General features: G+C 46.2%; 1 long non-coding RNA gene across 2 annotated transcripts; it reads right to left on the bottom strand.

Annotated features, from left to right (window-relative positions):
• Positions 1 to 2,905: 2,905 nt before the first annotated feature.
• On the bottom strand, positions 2,906 to 8,306 carry LOC307210201. Of its 2 annotated transcripts, none has more exons than XR_013835915.1 (3): positions 7,855 to 8,306; positions 7,459 to 7,541; positions 2,906 to 3,200 (listed from the first exon to the last, which is right to left on the bottom strand). It is a non-coding gene; the product is annotated as an uncharacterized lncRNA (long non-coding RNA). The 2 variants fall into 2 exon arrangements; XR_013835916.1 differs by lacking the exon at positions 2,906 to 3,200 and having other exon boundaries at positions 6,793 to 7,541; positions 7,855 to 7,981; positions 8,183 to 8,306.
• Between the last annotated feature and the right edge of the window lie 5,127 nt (positions 8,307 to 13,433).

Raw genomic sequence — 13,433 nt, 5'->3', positions numbered from 1 at the left:
TCCTGCTTCTTTTTTTCATATTTAAAAACAGTGAATGTGACTGTTTCTGCACAAACACACATTACTTTCTCCAGATATAGGTCAGCTTTCTAAAGGGCTGCCTGTGCATTTAAAATTAGTGTTCCATGAGCGTCTTGCTTTTTGCAGCACCCCATGTAATGAGTCTGAGAGATGAGTTGGGCCTCGTTCTTTGCGCTATTCTGTCGACTTCAGAGCGCTGTCTGCACCAGGAATGTATTTAGAAGCCTGCTTTGAGTCATATGTTTAGGGAAAGATGGGGGTGATTAACTGTGTGCAAATGACACAATTTGAGCTATGATTGTGCCTGTAAAGTCTTATTCATATGAGCCGGTCATAAAATCATGAAAAATGTTAGGGGCTTGGAGGTACATTGAAACAACACCCAGTCCATCCTTGGCCTCAAAGAAGGACTAATTGTGCCCAAATTATTTCTGAGACAGTTGTTGTTGAAACACAGTTATTCTGTGTGGGCTTGCTGCAGGGGCGGCCTGTCCTGTTTCACCACGTGAGGTGAAGCGGGAATTGCTGCCTCCTGCACCAACCCCACTCCCGCTGCCGTGCGCCCCAGAGCCTTGCTGAACTCAGCAGGAGCCAGAGCGCTTGTCCAAGCATTGCCAATTGGCTTCTCCACCAGGGACAGGCAAGATGAGAGGCAATGCCATGTGCCTGAGTGCCTCCCATACAGTAGGCTAGTCTCTGCAAACACTTGAACTCTGATAATGCTGGGGATGAGGCGGGGTAGCCAGATAAAGAGAATGCAACTGAGAATGCGATTGGCATGCCCTGAAACCAAACACAGGAACTATAGATAAGTTCCTTATAATATTTGTGGTTTTGGAAACAAAGCCTGATTTCCTTTCAGAAATCCACATTCTTCCCAAAGATGAAGCTCTTTCTAACAGCAATAAGCTTTGGGGGTGGGGGAGATTGTGATTTTCAGTGTGTCAAGATGATGCGTTCAGCACTCAAAATTCAAAACAGCTTCTATAGAGTCCCCCAACAGCTGAGCCTTTGTCTCATTCTACTCCATAGAAGCCAAAGTTATATGACTAAATGCAAGAGAACAGGCTGTACCTAGAGTCGATTGCTATACTTGAACAGTTCTTGCCAAATGGGAATCATTTTCTGCTGTACTCTCCAAAAGAGTGGGGTTTGTTTTGTCATCGTCCCCCCCCCCCCCCCCGCCGGAAACTCTCCAATGACTTCTGGAGATTTGCAGGCCTCTCGTTTGAGATGACAATAAAATCACAAGTGACTCTTCACTCTGTTTACCCTGCATCGTTCTAACGTTTGATTGAGTGGTCACTGAATATTGTCTCATCACCTCAGGCAGTTATCCAACCAGAAGAAGCTAGATCACTGGGGCCCAGGGCTCCCCCTGAAAATGTCAAGCAATTCTTAAAAACTTCATCTTCAACATTTCAAAGCCTCATACTCTTTCCTGTCCCACACATATTTTATACAGTGGTGCCTTGGTTCTCAAATGGCTTGGCTCCTGAACAAATCAGCTCCTGAATGCCACGAACCTGGAAGTAACTGTTCTGATTTGCGAACATTTTTTGGAAGCCAAACATCCGACACAGCTTCCGCTTGACTGCAGGAAGCTCCTGCAGCCAATCGGAAGCTGAGCCTTGGTTTTCGAACGGTTTCGGGAGTCGAACAGACTCCTGGAAGGCGTAAGTTCGACAACCAAGGTACCACTGTACTTCCTTGAACTTACAGAGGCACTGACCACTGGTCCTGCTTGCTAGGGATGATAGGAGTTGTAGTCCAAAAACAGCTGGAGACCCAAATTTGGGAAATCCTGCTCTACACAATCCTGCTTGTACTCAAAAGTAAACCTCGCTGAATTCGAAGGACACTTACACCCAGGAAAATGAATTTAGGATTGCAGCCTAAGTTTTCAGGGATCCACACAGTCCCAGCGTAAGCAGACTGGAAAAAATCCAACATCTGCCATCCTCCCTGCTCCGACGGAGTCTGTGGCTCTTTAATCTCCCATTTCTTCCCTAAAGTTCTGCCGTTGCTGCAGCGTGCCTTTGTGAAACACATGTCCCCGTTCAAGTAGCAGCAGCTTTTCATTTGCGTTTTATCTTTTTGCTGGGGAATGTGGAGCTATACAATCAGGGGCGAAATACGCCGTGAGAAGCCCTGAAAAGCAAAGGGGGTCAAGGATCTGAAGTTACCCACCATATTAATGACAAGCCAGCAGCTGCACCATGGCAACCTGGGAGAAGGCTGCTCAGCGTGGAAGCCATGAGCGGTGGATGGAAGGGCTCTGAGAGAACACTAGAGGGAAGTGAATGGAAATAACATGATGTTCCCGTTCTTCTCTGCCAGGACAGACATGTGCAGCTTAATCCCCTGGAGGCTGAGACAGCCCAGGATTGCCAAGAAAGGTCCGGAGAAAACAGATGAGGAAAATAAAGGTGAGTGGGGAGCAACAGTCTTGAACCCATGCAGTCAGTGGTATGATAAAGGGTTCCATATTCCTTTTACACATCGGATTGGTCATGTTGTGCGGATGCCTGAATATCGTCTTCCAAAGCAACGACTCTATTCCTAACTTTAAAATGGAAAGCGTAATGCTGGTGATCAACAAAAGAGGTTTAAAGACTCTCTCAAGGCAAAACTATTTTTTTTTTTATCAACACCGACAACTGGGAAACACTGGCCTGCGAGTGGCGCTTCAACTGGAGAACAGCCTTTACCAAAGGTGTCATGGACTTTGAAGACGCTCAAACTCAAGACGAGACAGAGAAACAAACTAAGAGGAAGGCACATTGGGCAAACCTCACCATGATCAACTCCCATCCAGAAACCTATGTCCCCATTGTGGAAGGACGTGTGGATCCAGAATTGGCCTCCACAGTCACTTACTGTGTTTATGGAAGACAATGTTACTCGGCTGCAAATGATCGCCGAAAAAGATAAAGGGTTCTATATTCAGTGGTATCGCTTGGCCTGGATTCTGCTCCTGGGAAGAGAAAGAGATAGAGCTTGCTGAGCGATATCAGAAAAAGGCCTCCTCCTTCTCCTCATCCTACTGACCATTCTGTTTTTCTTTGTTGCTGCTTGTGTTCTGCAGAGTTCCATTGAAGCAATAATAGTGCATTTGTGATGGATTTACCCTGGAACGCCCACACATTGTTCTGCTGGTGTTATTGCATTCTTGCCATCTAAAGGGGCAACAAAAGTGGGACAAAAAGTAAAAAAATAAACAACATTTGTGTTCAGCAGGAAGTTGGCAGGTTTTAAAACTCTTAAGTGAGCTCATTGGGATGGAAGGGCTCTCTCGAATAAGGCCCAGACCACATAAGTCTTTAAAGATCCAAACCTGCACCTTGAATTCAAAACTGGTAACCCATGCAGATATTTCAGTGCAGGTGTGGTGCATGCTTTGCCAACTCTATTCCTAGCATATAGCTGAGAATCTTAAATTAACTCTTTGCACATTTTTGTAATACCCATGTGTTGCCGCTGGGATGCCAGACACCTCATAGGAATAGTAAGCAGAAGAGGCATAAACGGAAGGACACAAGGCCCCAAGACTTACAAAAGTTTAGAGAAGGAGAGGGGTGAATTAGTGGTGTCGTTTTCCTCTGCATATTTTGCTTACCAGCTTTAAGGAGAAGCAATCAGGAAAGGGAAAGTCAAACAACAAGGTTAGGTTCTGTTTTCTATACTGTGTTGAGGTTTGAGTAAATAAATGCTGTTAAATAAATGGTGATGAAGAAATAAAACCAAGTTGTCAAATAGCCCTGCCGTGTTAGAGGTGTATCTGCAGCGTGCCTTCCTCCTGTTGACAGGAGCAACTTATGCCAGACTCTCAAAAGCTACATTTTGGAGAGTTTGGGCCCATCCACACACTTCCATTCACTCTGCCGCTTTCACCTGGGAAGATCTGCAGTGCAGCAGTGAACAAACAATAATCAGGTTTTCCATGGATAGCCATTTGTTCCGAATTAGCGCAAAAGAGCAGGGTTTTCATGGGAAAGTGGCAGGGCAAAAAGAAAAGTGCAAGGCTCCGTCCTTTCTAGGCACGGGACAAGCGGAAATGTGGGAAAGCCCTTTGCTTTTACCACAACCATGGACTCAGCTACAGTAGTAAAAAAAGATGACGCTTTTGAATCTGGTGTTCCATCTGGAACACCAGATGGAGCCAGAGAGCAAATACATTTTCTATATAAGTTTTACATAGGGTTCTTTCTTTCTTTCGTTATAACAATTTAATATCTGACTTATTTATAGCATTCCCAAACCCCGTGTGCAGATCCACCCCATTTCAGCAGTGAGATCTGGTGGTTGCCATGTGAAGACTGATCTCATGGCAAATTGCCAGCATTTGTGAGAGGCAAAGTGTTCTATATGCAAAAGGGAGGAGGCAATTAATATTAAAAACATTTGGTTACATAAGAAACAAGCTTGAGAAGTTGGCCTTGAATACCTGTGAGAGAAGACAGGAGTCCTGTTCAGGCATTTAAAGACATGTGATGTAGAGATCACATGAGGGAAGAGAGCTGTGTACATAATGGCAGTTTACTTGGGCCCTTATATTAGTAGCTGCTGTATCCACAACCCTGGCCCTGTTCAGGCATTGATACATGTGATGCAGCAAGAATGGAGAACCTGTTGCTCTCCAGATATTGCTGGACTGCAACTCCCATCAGCCATAGCCAGGATGGCAAATGGCCAGCTTTGATGGGAATTGTAGTCCAGGAACATCTGCAGGGCTGCAGGTCTCACAACACTGTGATAGAAATTGCACGAGGAGAGAAGCAAGGCTGAGTCCATTGGTTTTGCCCCTTCACTGTGTCACTTAGCCCAGATCTGCAGCCCTTCCGCTGTTGCAGAGCAAGCATCTGCTGCAGACAGAACGCAGTAGAAGCTGTGCAGGCCAGGGTGGCCAAACTGCGTGGCTCTCCAGATTTTGTTGAACTAAAACTCCCAGCAGCCCCAGCCAGCCCTGCCAAGTGATCATGGATTATGAGAGTCAGTGGCATAGCAAGGTCAGGTGGTACCCGGTGTGGAAAATTTCTTGTCACCTCCCCCCCCCCCCACATTGAAATCTAGTTGGACTCCCAAGAGACTGCGATCTACTCACAGTATGAAAAGACTGCCTGTGATCTACCCATTGTCATCGCTAGGAGTTGTTGAGCATTTTGTAGGGGAGGGTTGGCACCAAATGTCACCCCCCCCCCCGAGATGACACCTGGGGCGGCCCGCACCCACCACACCCACCTTGCTACGCCCCTGATGAGAGTTACGGTTTGGCAACATTGGGAAGACCTCCTGTTCACCACCTCAGCGGAAGCTCTTGGCAAAGCTTAGAACTCTGCCCAATCAGGGTTCTAAATTGCACAATGAGCCTACGCAAGCTTGGCGGGTTCTCTGCTGCAGAAAGCCTTTCCTCCTCCCAGGAGGGGAGGGGTTGTGATCGGATGATGATTCCTGCGTCATGCAGGGGGCGCTCCGCCCCCTGCTTCAACTCCAGGGCTGGCGCCACGCCCCTCCCCAGTTGGGCACCCAATAGGGAAGCTCGATGGGGGTGTGGCTTGCTGCTCAAATGCAGCCGTGCCAGCGATCCCCACCACTGCACACACATTTTCTTCGAGTCACCCACCCTCCACTCCCTTTGGATTAGCTGTTCCTGAGACTTTGCTATGGACCTCTGGTTGGTCGCCCTGTTTAACCAGGGGGCCTGGTAGGAGTTTTTTCCAATTGGCTAAATTGGCCCGGCCTCTTGGTTTTTTTCGCCTACCTCGTAGCAACCGTCACAACTTTCGTGGTATTTGGCAGTTAGGCATTGGAATGCGTTGTTGGTGTTTCGAGTGGCAAGGTGTGGCCATCGCCTTCCCCGACAATTTTGGGTATTCCGCTAAAGGAATCCGGCGGCCGTGGATCCTGTCCGATGCCCGTGTGGCGGGGGGCCATGGCACGACCCTCGGTGACATCAGGAAGAGAGCCTATAGTTGGATTAGCATCAACAGGCTTCCCCTACTGGTGGTTAACCCTTCCTCAGACTCACCCCTCTACGAGTGGGTGGAGTCTAATGTTCCGTGGTCCAATGCCTAAGCCAATACCTTCTCACATGCTGTAATCAATAAAGTTGTGGCCTTTACCTTACCCGTTAACCTTACATTCTGTGTCCATGTGTCTTTATTCCCCAAGAGGGGATTGGGTCCTCGAATCACAAGTTCATTTTGCACAAAGCCAGGAAGGCCTCAGACCTGTGTAAGAAGATGCAGCAGAGGGGCTGGGATTAATGGGTTCATCCGCCGCCACTCCCTCCACTCACAAAATCTCTTAATGCCTGAACAGGGTGAGGATTGCAAAAATACCAGAAGCTTATCAAAGATACACTCATATGAGAGTTCTGCTAAGATGCAAGTTTTCTGTCAAGTACAAAACTGGGATGATTAGTGCTTGCTTCCTGTTCCATCAACTCGGCTTTTAGCTGAATATTTTATAACCCGGTACAGGACGGGATTGGGGATTATCGGTTTGTGTTTGTTTCATATTTTTAATATGTATGTTGTGGTTTTTCATACTGTGTTTTTATGTTGTAACCCGCCCTGAGATCTACAGATGAAGGGCGGTATACAAATTTAATAAATACAAATAAATAAAATCAATAAATTTGCATGAAGCACTGCTCGGTTCTGTTCCATTTTCCAGATGAAACCCAACATGTTGCCTCAAGTGGAACCAAATTTATGACATTTATTGCCCAGGATTGATTACCAGGCTGCATTTTTATCAGACGCAGCAAATTCCAAATGGCCTTGACAGCTGTTTCTTGTAGGGAAAAGCAGCTGGGGGGGGTTATTTTTTTTTAGCATAGTAGCAGCTGGTGTGAGGGGAGTGCTTAACTCAGCCTTCCCAACCTGGTGCCTTCCACCTGTTTTGGACTACAACTCCCATAATTCCTGACCATTGGCTACACCAGATGGGAACTGTAGTCCAAAACCATGTTGGGAAAGGCTAACTTAACCCTTCCCCTGCTTGCTACTTTTCTGTTGAAAATTAAATTTAACACCCCCCATAAAGAGCATTACAATAGGGACTGAACTTCACAGGGAAAGGAACGGCAGGTAGGTGCCAAATCACTTCCTTCCGAAACATTTAGTGTCAAAATGCACAATCCTTGCCCTTAAGGCTCAGTATTTCACTTCTTTGCCCTTCGATTTCCTTCTATAGAAATCACTGGGGGGGTGGTTCTGCACAGGATAATTCAGGTGACAGGGAGTGCTACTGTAATGTCAAGCAAGACCAAATATAGATTGAGAAGATGCAGAAAACAGTAAGGTAAATCACTTCCCTTGCTTTCCTGATGAGTGGTAATCACAGCCCCCCTCTGGCGTCAAACGCTTAGGAACAGATCTCCAGGACTTTGGGGACTAGGGCACATGACAGATTATTTACAGATTGGCCCACCTTCCTGGGGCAGCTTGTTCCTGAATTTCCATTGCCAGCTTTGGAAATGTCGCTGGCCTCGTGCAACGCTTTCTGGTCCTGTTCTGCAAACAGGACGGTCGTATATGTAGGTGAAAACAGCAAGCGCAGAATTTTTAAGATGACAAAATCACAGGGCATATGGTTTTAAATCCGATTCTTTCCAGATAATCTAAAACTAAATAACATGTGAAAAGGCTCTCTCTCTCTCTCTCTCTCTCTCTCTCTCTCTCTCTCACACACACACACACACACACACACGGTGGTGCAAATGCTGTAATAAATCCTCTGATGCTGTTTACACCAAGATGACATTTTGGTTCCCAGCCAGGAAAACATCACTGTATTAGTGACAGCATGGAGATAGAGTTTCCTTACCTTTGTGTCACTATGCAGAACAGGCAAGGCATCCCCATGTGATGCTTCGCTTGGAGCGAACTGGTGTCTTCTTGATATTTCTCCCACTGTAATTACAGATGAGGGCTAACAAAAACACATCCGGAGCCTAGTGCGGAGAAAGAAACCTGGGATTATCCATCCCATAGGCTAGCAAAGCCATCCCCCCCCCCCAGCAGGAGCAGCCCATACACAGGAGACAGAAGTGGAGAATGCAGCCTGAGTTCTGTCTCTCTTGAAGAGATCTGTCAGATCAGAACTTTGAATAGTGGTTCAGCAATTTGAGTAACTGCATTTGCCAAAATCTTACTTCAACAAGAACCATGCATGCCACAGATGTATTCCTTTTTCCAGCGTTTCAATGTCATTTCCAGTGGTTAACTGGCAAAAGAAGAGCTCTTCTGGACCAAGACAATGATCCATCATGCTGTTCTCAAAGTGGCCAACTTTGCAAGATCACTTCCCCCACTTGCGATTCCCAGCAGCTGGTATTGAGATTTATGCATGTAAAGCAGAGAACAGATTAGCACTTGCAGTCTGGTTGTTATCTACAGTGCTAATAATTCCCCCCACTGTTTGTCTCAGTGAATTCATCTCAGAGTATTGGAGAAATGATGAGTCACCTTTGAGAACCAGTGCTTCCCCCCTAAAATGAAGATGCTCCATAATCAGCTGCCCCCAGGGCCGGATTTGGGTTTGATGAGACCCTAAGCTACTGAAGGTAATAGGGCCCTTTATATGTCCAGCTGCCCTTTGTCAACAACAAATTGTCACTGTTTTTTGTGTTGAATATATGCTATATGGTAATTTATGGACCTAATAGGAGCCTACACAACACAAAACACTGTTGCTGTATGTAGGTTTTATTTTATTTCTTTTTTATCTTATATTTTGGAAATGTACATCCAGATTTCCCCCCCTGACTATAGCTTGTTTAGCTTATACGTAAATCTGGAACTAGCTGCCCCTTACCACTTGTCCTGATTCTCAAGTGAAGTGTGGCGCTGTTTCCTTGCCACATGGTTTTGCAAAGGCCTCTGTCAGAGGATGCAGCACGGCAAGCACTGATTCCATTAGCAGAAGGAATAACTGTGTTATGTAACTTGCAGTATTAAACCATTTCACAGATTGAGTCTAAACATTGTTCCTGGGAGGAAAGTACCAGCTGGCATAGTTTACATTTTTTAGCTTGATGGAAAGTCAAAGCACACACGGATCCACAAGATTTAGTGATTATTAGCTGAAAGCTTTTCAGCAAAGTGTGACGTCTCTGTTTTTCACTAAGGCCCTTTTCAGATTCAGGGCTCCCATGACCCTGTTAGAGATTTTCCAAGATGCCAAAATAAGGGATTTTATCTACTCAAGAATCTCAGGATTTGGCTGAACTGAGTTTGTTTTGAAGTCCTAGTGAGTGAGGAGGAAAGTAGAGAATTATTACATCATATAACTTTGAGATGCTCAATAAGCCATTAGATGTAGGAATTCACCCCTTCTGGATGATATGAGCCTAAGTGAGTGGAAATGCATAAAGCATAGCGGATTGGAACATAAAATGAGCCCTGCTGGATCAGACAACTCCCATCATCCATTGGCCATTCTGGCAGGGGCTGATCAGAGTTGAAATCAATAGGTTTCTGTTCTACATGCTCTTTGGTTAGAGCTGTACCTGAATGTGAGAAGGCAGCTCCTATGATGCTACTGGGGTGATGGTAGCAGAATTTCTTTTTCAGCACAAGACGAAAGCAGATTTTGCTATTCCTTACAAGGCTGCAACTTCTAGAAATGGAAAGTTCTCAGGTGTACAGAATAACGTTTGAGTACCAATTTCCACATGACTATAATAAACAGCCTATTTATGATCAGCCAAGGGCTGTTTTAGGGACGCGGGTGGTGCTGTGGGTTAAACCACAGAGCCTAGGACTTGCCGATCAGAAGGTCAGCGGTTCGAATCCCCATGACGGGGTGAGCTCCTGTTGCTCGGTCCCAGCTCCTGCCCACCTAGCAGTTCTAAAGCATGTCAAAATCAAGTAGATAAATAGGAACCGCTCCGGCGGGAAGGTAAACAGCATTTCCGTGCACTGCTCTGGTTCGCCAGAAGAGGCTTAGTCATGCTGGCCACATGACCCGGAAGCTGTACTCTGGCTCCCTCGGCCAATAAAGCGAGATGAGCGCCCCAACCCCAGAGTCGGTCACGACTGGACCTAATGGTCAGGGGTCCCTTTACCTTTACCTTTAAGGGCTGTTTTGGGACTATAGTTCCCATCATCCCTGACCACTGATCCTGATAGCTAGGGCTGATGGGAGTTGTAATCCAAAAAACAGCTGGAGGGCCAAGTTTGGCCACCACTGAGCCAAGTACTTGAAGGGTAGATCCACATGACCTTGGCTTATTCCGCCAATAATTCAGTGTCTCTGTGAGTTTCTTCAGGACAAACTAAATGAAACACTTCTTCATGCAATACACAATCAATACATGGGAATTCACTACCACAAGATGTTGCAGTGGCCAAAAGGCTATATGTTTGCTTTTTGTCACATCTGTTGTTTTTCTTTAGTCGTTTAGTTGTGTCCGACTCTTCATGACCCCAAGGACCAGAGCACACCAGGCACTCCTGTCTTCCACTGCCTCCTGCAGTTTGGTCAAACTCATGCTGGTAGCTTCGAGAACACTGTCCAACCATCTCATCCTCTGTCGTCCCCTTCTCCTTGTGCCCTCAATCTTTCCCAGCATCAGAGTCTTTTCCAGGGAGTCTTCACTTCTCATGAGGTGGCCAAAGTATTGGAGCCTCAGCTTCACGATCTGTCCTTCTAGTGAGCACTCAGGGCTGATTTCCTTAAGAATGGAGAGGTTTGATCTTCTTGCAGTCCATGGGACTCTCAAGAGTCTCCTCCAGCACCATAATTCAAAAGCATCAATTCTTCAGCAATCAGCCTTCTTTATGGTCCAGCTCTCACTTCCATACATCACTACTGGGAAAACCATAGCTTTAACTATATGGACCTTTGTTGGCAAGGTGATGTCTCGGCATTTTAAGTTGCTGCTTTTTAAGATGCTGTCACATTTGTTAACCCCACTCAAAGGCCTTAGGCCCATGCATGTGGTTCTCTCACCTCGCCTTTACATACCAGTTGCTAGGGATTAACCACAAGGGATGACCTTCATGTCCAGCTTGTGGGCTTCCCAAAAACATCTTGTTGGCCACTGTGGGAAACAGAATGCTGGATTAGAAAGTCCTTTGGTTTGATCCAGCAGGGCATTTCTTAGGTTCTTCCTTTCTTATAGTCATCTTTTGGCAGAACTCTTCACAGAACCTGTTCTTGCAAATCAGCCATCCACAATCTGGTGCCCTCCAGATGTTGTCAGACTACAAGTTCCATCTTCTCTGATCACCTGCCATGCTGGCTTGTGCTGAAGGGAACTGGAGTCCAACAACATATGCAGGGCCATCCCATTGGGGAAGGTGGTTTTAAATGGCTGTATCTATCACACAGAGTGGACTATCATTTAGTGAAGCTGTTTATACAGTGGATTCCACACACCCTCATGAGACACTTCATGGTGGAAGAATAAAGCCTGTGGATTGTGCTTCCAGGTTTTTTTTCAGACAGCCTGGGATATTTTGTTCCACCACTCTTCAATCCTAGAAAGACTGCACTGTGTTGTAGCTTGAGCTCTCCTGGCACTCCAGTTTTCACCGCAAATAGTCTGTAATTATCCAAGTAACAATGATTAATCATCCTTTTTTACTCTCCCCAAGGCTTTGCTTATGATCTCAGTCGCAAATGACATTCTAGCACCCCTGCCATGCTGAATTCACCAACTTAATGCGCATTCCGATTCCTGCTGGTGTTGCCAAGCACAGCATGTTCCTTTGAGTATCACAGTGCAAACCCAAACAGTAGCTCTGTTAACTGTTCAGTTATCAGCGTAATGATCTGAGAGCTTTATGGATCGGCTGAAAAGCAGCTGCAGCAGCAGCCCAGAGGCACTTTCACACTCCAGCTGCAGAGCTGTACATCCCATTGCTGTGTAGTGACGTTTATGGTGACCACAGCTATGGACTCTGAATTCTAGCACTTCTCCCTTGAGCGGCTGCTGAACACACACATACACTACAGTTATACTGGCACAAGTCAACAGCCTTTCTCCCACCAGCTTCTTCACCCTGAATCATTCCATCTTTTTTTACATTGGCATGTCCACACATTACACTGAGCACAGGCAAAAGCTGTCTCTATGCATGAAGAAGTGTTCGTGTGAAAGAGTGCACACGTGTTGCTTTGTAACAGCTCGACTGTTGTATGCTCAGGTACACAGACTGTTCATTTGTTGAATGCCACAAGTGAATAACTGTATGAGTATACTGCTCAGCTATTGTTGTGCACAGGTACACAGACTTTACACTTGTTGAATGTAATGTGTGAACATCTCTAGTATGTATATGGGGAGTAAACTTGCTATTCTGGGCAAAGGGACAGCTTCCGGGTTATGTGGCCAGCATGAGTAAGCCACTTCTGGCGGATCAGAGCAGCGCACGGAAACACTGTTTACCTTCCCACCAGAGCAGTACCTATTTATCTACTTGCACTGGTGTGCTTTTGAACTTCTAGGTTGGCAGGAGCAGGGACCGAACAACAGGAGCTCACCCCATCGCGGGGATTCGAAGCGCCAACCTTCTGATTGGCAAGCCCTAGGCTCTGTGGTTTAGACCACAGCGCCACCCGCATCCCCAACTTGGCAACCCCAAAATATTTTAAGCCACAGGGCTTTTTTTCAGCTGGAACTCACCAGAATTCAGTTCCAGCACCTCTCAGGTAGGCACCATTGCCATTATAAGAGAGCAAGGTTCATAGAGAGTTCTGACACCTCTTTTTCTAGAGAAATAGCACTGATCCCTAGTAAAGGAGCATGGTGGCTGGGGCTGATGAGAGGCAGTTCGAAACATCTGGAAGGCACCTGATTACTAGAGTAATTTAATTTAGTACACACACACACACACACACACACACACCTGTTCCAGAGTGGGCTGTGCCCCAAGTGGCTTACAACAAACATCCAAAATACAAAATGTTGTCCGTTCATCCTTCCTGCCACTGAGTTCCGCACAGGGCGACATAAACATCAAAGTAGGAGGGTGTTTGGTGCATAATTGCAGTTGCCTGGGGTTTCTTCAAGCCCATATGTAGGAGCTTTTAAATAACTCACGCTGATTAAACTGAATAAATATTTACTCCCTCTCAGAAATAAAAGATGGGCACGAAGTCCTGTAAACAGAGAGTCACACCCAGCGTTTCTGAAGAAGGCTCTTGACGGATTTCCTCCACGATTCCCCTTTCTGCAGGACGGCCTCCAAGAAAGGATCCAGGGTGTTTTTCATGTCACTATCACCGCGAGAGTATTATTAGCGAGCTGATCACAAGATGTAACATGCTACTGCTAATCCAGATGCCTGAGGCTCCAAACAGCCAGGGCGAGCAACATGCCACAAATATGGGAAGCAGAAGAGCTGCATGCCTATTATGGTTCTTGTTACTCCTGAATGCCGGATGCCAGGGCAGCT

This window comes from Podarcis cretensis (genome assembly GCF_951804945.1).
Source record: "Podarcis cretensis genome assembly, chromosome: 2".
Taxonomy (NCBI): Eukaryota; Metazoa; Chordata; class Lepidosauria; order Squamata; family Lacertidae; genus Podarcis; species Podarcis cretensis.
Note: the sequence above shows the minus strand (reverse complement) of the source record. Positions and strands in the feature narration are given on the sequence as shown.